Consider the following 6,273-nt stretch of genomic DNA (forward strand, 5'->3'; position numbering starts at 1 on the left):
TTTATTAAGACAGACATCAGAACGACATAGGTTAATCGCATTCATTCTTACACGAAATAACAAAAAATGTCAAGGAGTCGAAATATTGAACGCGTTGCATTGTTAAAAAAATTCTAGACAACCTATATCTTAAAATTATGTCAACATATTGTCGTTTTATAACAGGCACATGCTGTATTTGACGCATGTAACTGAGAATAATGGGTCACATATGTAGAGGACATGAAATGATGTACGACTCACATGAATGTAATTTGACATAGTTCGGTTTCTGTTACAAATCTTTATTCATTAATTTATTTCTACTGTAAGTCACTGAATCCTTCGAAAACGGCTTGACCGATATTATTTTTTGGGTAATTCTCTGGATGGATCACATTAATATATTAGCCCTTCAGAACGACGGTCGTGCATAAAGTTGATTTGCGCGGTACGTGCGTTAAATACCGAGTCTGTGGCAAATCAATCATTAATTGATATCTGCAATCCCAATTATGTTGAGGTAGGCTTCCAGTCTTATCTCTAATTAATGTCTCGCTCCTTAAAAAAAACGTCCTAAATCTTGAAAATAATGACCAATTAAAATATTGATCATACATAATTCCATAATTGGACGTGATTGTGACCATCGTTATATCATGAGATCTTTATATCGTTAATATTTTTTTGATGCATGAATTCGGCAATTTTATGTTTGAATTCGAGTGTCCCAGGACACGAGGACTCTGGAGGAAACTGCTTCATACTTTATGTGTTGAAGAATATATTATTAGGTGTTTCTATATAATAAAGGGACTATCTTTCGCAAGTCGAAAAGTTATAGCAAACGTTCAAAAAAAAGTAAATTGTATTACATTCTAAACTCTTTGCTATGCTTAAACAATACTTCAAACAGGGATCGAACTTGCTATCTTTTATGTAATCTTTAAGTACCAACTGTATTTAGGGATAAGAATATTCTCCGGTATTCATATATGAATCTAACAATCGCTTAGCTGACGTTGTATGTCCTCTATAGGGTATGTAAGGTTAATATGTATTGACTAACTTCTGGACTTTCCTTAGTAAAATTTTATGCAAGAAAAAACATTATTTTATTATATATATGTATATATATATGAGTGTGTGAGTTTAGTGTATGTATGTAATAATTATGACCTCAAAGTCTGTAGTTACTGTCTCAATGGCCGTCACCTTGACTGTGATAATAAAATAAAATTAATTACTGTTAAGTCCAGCGAGACTGTTAGGTATCGTCATTTACTTGAATGTACAGTACTTGTGACAGCCCTGAGCTTCCTGGTCTGATTTTGTTATAAGTTTTGGTAAATGAAGTGAGCACAGCGGGACAATAGTTTTTAAACTGATCGTGATAGCTTAGCACACATTATTCATTCGCTTGAGAGCAAGGTTTTCGAAATAAAACAACAATGTTCGTTTTATTTAGTCATTTATACAATTTCGATTCACAACTTATACGAAAAAGAAAATCATTCATTACAGTACAGCTTAGCACTGTTACGTTACAACTTAAGTATAAAAATTGGAAAAAGCTCCAGACATACCATGGAATTTATCGAAACAGGTGTTTAAGCAATTTATATTTATGGTCAGGTGTTTGGACACGTAGACCTTACCGATCCCCAGTCTCGAGAGGATGTTCACATTTTATCAACCTTCTACCTTTGTCTGGGTCTCATTTGATACATTATGCGGGGTCTGAGTAATGGTTAGTTATACAATCAAACAGACAAGGTACAGTTATAAACATTTATTAGAGGTATAAGTGCAGACGTTTTTTATTGAAGTCTTGTTATAAAAGGAGTCACAGATGGCCAGTGCCTTCAACTTTGTATTATGCGAACGACTTCGATAAAAGCGCATCAGGATTCAAGCAGTTAAAAAAGGATCTCCTAAAACACCAACTGCTGCAGCTCAGGCGTGTATCGAGATGCAGGTACACGCTAATACATCCCAAAGAAACAATAAGGTCTATAGTCCAAACGAGCCTCCCACAAATGTTATCAGAAATATTCATTACTTCCGTATCATTCAGAAACTTTGCTCCGTTTCATTATAATAATATGTATATCTATCCATCGATAAAAAGATGGCTGCTTTGTGAGCATTTCTGAGTAATACAGATGTTGGCTCCATTTAAGCGTTAAATTACAATTTATCCGTATTATCTAATCATATGAGCCTTCGCTTCGCATGCCAGACGCAGTTACCAACCACCACATTTAAATAAAAACGATCACTGGCCGTAGTGCCTTGAAATATTTACACCATGAGGCGTTAGTGATCCAAAACAAATAATGACGTGTTCAATTTACAGTGTATGTATTCCAGCTGATGGATGATGTCAAACAAAACCTCGACGTGCTGACGTACCGTGGAGTCTCCCGAAAGCCGCGCGCGTGCCGCGACGCCTACGAGCACAGGGCGCCGAGAGAGGTCACCAAAATACTCGGTATGTTACGTTATCAAATCTCCTTCAGACAGCACTACACAAATATAACCAGAACTTGTTCCTTTACTTAGATGCGTGGCTGTAGTGTATCAGGCCACATTTGTGCTGTCCCCTTTATTTTAGGTAAAAACCCCGTACAATTTAAAGTGAGTATTCTACATCTCGGTCTACGAACACCGTCAGCAGCGTAATTCTCAAGTCTTTAGTTCCACGATAGCATCACAACATCGATGTTTACATTCATTACTTTGCTATCTCTAGATAAAAATAACTTAGTGAATATTAAACTAATAATGTCTACTGAACAGGACTATGTATGGAATCGCTCGTCACATTGTATATCAAATATTTTTTGCTCGTACGATTTGATGAACTCCGAAACTGACTCATGATCACGAATATGAAGACTCTATAGTACCGGACAGAAGTTCCATAAAATAACGAACTTCAATGAACTATCCAGCGATGTCTTCGACATTCCTAATACAAGCACTTGACATTGCACCATTGGTTTTAAAATTTCAAATTACTATCCCAATAGAGGACATAAATATACACAAGTCGTTTAGATAACAATGCAATAGTATTCTTTATATTTCTCATCCGATTCTATAACTTGCTAGACTAGTATGTTATTTATGTGTACGATGTGATGTTGTGAGTTTTGCGCATCACAAGTTTTTGGTAATCATTTCGTTTTTTTTTAATTGGTAAATTTTAACAAACGCTTCGAACATAGTTTCCGTTTAACTACAGGTGGGTGTTACGCCAATCACATGACAAGGGAGCAATGCAAAGTTCTTTCGTGTGAGACGTTGTTTCAATCAACCATTAACAATGATAAGGCGGTGTACGTTCAGTGCCGGCCATGTATCAATGGAAACAACGTCGACGACCCCTAAGCGTATTCCCTGATGCACGAGCGATGGGACCGTGACAAATTAATTTATTTTATTCGGAAAATTTGTACTTAATTAAGAATTATCTGTTGGCCAATTACTGAACCTATGTTACATTAACTATAGGAGCTAGAAAATGGCATTCTTTTCCACCATTACACCTATTTATCTAATAATACTGGATGGATATTAAATATAATAAATTATCGCGAAAAATTCAGATTATTTCATAAGATCTCATCATTTTTTTTGTAAGTATACTAGTCGAAAAGCTCTTAATATTATAAATCCTTAATGTTATGTATTGTAAGAGGATAATGTAATTATGTATCTAGAGAATTCGCTCCAATTTAACTTACATTAAGTGATGAATAAAATAGTTAGTTATTACATATTAAAATCCAAATCATAATTTAAGCTCGTAGCTAGCGTAACCCGATTTATTGTGTATGCAATATTGTTCATGATTCAGGCGTCGAAACACAATACAATCAACTTTGAATCAAGATCAAAGCTCCTTAAAAAATTGTATAATTTTGAAAAAACCAATTGTGTAAACTCTTGTGTATAATTAATTAATGAATTTTATATAAATAGATATTATAAATATTGCCAATAATCTTAGAGTGATAATTTTTACAAATAAATAATGTATAGATGTTACCGATGCTAGTATATACGATATTCAATTTGAGATTGGTGACTTTATATCCAATATATGAACACGCTTTGACCTGGACGGAGAGGGGCCAGTGATTAAGGAAAATTATACCTACGAGGATAAAATACTCTTAGCGCTCGTCACACTGCTCTGTCGATCTCTATAAAGTTTAAATCAATAAAACGCGTAGTGTGACCGACGTGTAAGCCCTAGACGTAATATTAATAGTAATTCAGCTCTGCAATGACTATATACTGGAACGTTAAGCGCAATAACACGCGAGGCAGCTATCAAGACAAAAACTGGCACATTTTTATTAAAACCCGCAAAACATACAGCGGGGTCCCATCGTACGTTTCGGAATTCATGCAAACGCAACGGCCACGTTCGTCCTTCAGCCGAAACAATCCAAGCAAAACATATTAAAACGTTTCTAAAATAAACAACAATGTTTTAGATATACCACACACTGCTAAAAGTTTGCAGATATCACCTAACTATAATTCTTAAATTAAATTCAATTTAATTTACAGATAAAATTACTGATTACAGTTGTTTCCTAAAGACCATATTAAATATAGTCTGTCGTAACGGACATTTCAGACTTCTTAATAAATTTAAAATTTTTCCAACTCCATCCTAACTACAAAATTGATATTTAAGTAGTACTCAAGTAAATAGAAAATTGTGATTTCTCTTGTGAAATCTATGTGGTTTAACTATCTAGATTATTTAATATTTTCGTTCCTTTAAAACAATAATAACTGGAGAATGTTTGACGAAGTGTGATGGTTGAGAAATAATTCCTTCTGTTACGCACCGGGCCCGTGTTAGCCGTCTCTGTATACATACACTACGTACGAAATATCAACTAATAATACTGAGCGAAAATTATAATACGCCTATTTTAACTGGCGTAACTACAATTTTGGCCAACTTGAGTAATTCACAATTTACCACTATTCTGTTTCTTGTATATGAGAGTCGACCACACAGGTCTTACACGATCCTATGCCTTCCAAGGGAACGTCGCTGTGACAAGGCCCGCAGTACATCTGAGCGCGCAACGTGTGCCCTAAACAGCTGCAAGCTCTCCTCAAGTCATCTGCACTCCGCGACACTACTGGCGAGCTGGTCTCGCGCCGGTTACATCTACTTAGGGTACAGTTTAGCCAGAGATGTTGACACCATTACAATATGTCGTACCACTTGTGATATTTTTGCTCAACAACGCAGCAATATTAACTGCAGACAAGAATAGAGAGCGCGAGACTAGTTGAAGTTCACACGGCTGTCGCCCGACAGGCGCGCCTTTCAAATGTTTTGTTACAATAAATCTGATAAAGTAGATAGGTTACAATCGACCAAGACTCATTTACACCAAGTTCTCTAAACTACGAACATTCTGAAGCGTAAGACGTCTAAGCTGAAGACTGTGTAATATCTCTGTCACTTGAGATTGATTCTAAATGCAGGATTCTACTACACAATTATTTGCTATGATTAAACAGACACACATAATGTAAATGAGATTTAGTCATTCTTTAACATCACACCATCACTGCAACACAACGACAATACGAACACCCAGTTTCATACTATTCATGTTCGCAGATTCATGTTACACTCGAAAATTAAATATTAATTATACATTTTCCTTTGACCGTTTGAATTTAATATGTTAAAACACTGACTAAGACTGACTTTGTTTTTGTGCCGTGGCCCGTTTCAAGGTGCTTACAATTTTGGTAAATGGGGTTGAGTAAGGGAATGCAGTCTTTAAATTGAAAACAAGGCTCACGGACATAGCTTGCAAAACCCGCAAGCAGTGCCAGTCAGCGAAAATAAATAAATTAATCAACTTCCATAATTTGACAATCAAGATGAATTCTAGAGTAACGAAAATTATGAGATCGAGTGGAGAGGTATGAAAAACTGCGTCATTGCTTGTTCAAAAATATGTGGTAGTTGTCATCAGATAGAAGCAAAATAATTGTATGAGTTTTTTCAAAACATGGTTAAAGTCCTCAAATCATCTGTCTCACTGACATGGCTTGCAAAACCCAGCAAGCTCAAATGACAGTGAGTTATAAAGACCAAGGTTCACATAAAACAAAGACCAAGAAGGAAACAGAGAGGAGTTTTTGACTCAGAGAAGAGAGAAAAGTTATGACGCAGTTTGTGAAACTTATCTGACTTGGAGAGGATTACTCTTTCATTGATAATATTGTAGCTTTTGT

Source organism: Trichoplusia ni, chromosome 21 (genome assembly GCF_003590095.1).
Source record: "Trichoplusia ni isolate ovarian cell line Hi5 chromosome 21, tn1, whole genome shotgun sequence".
Classification (NCBI taxonomy): Eukaryota; Metazoa; Arthropoda; class Insecta; order Lepidoptera; family Noctuidae; genus Trichoplusia; species Trichoplusia ni.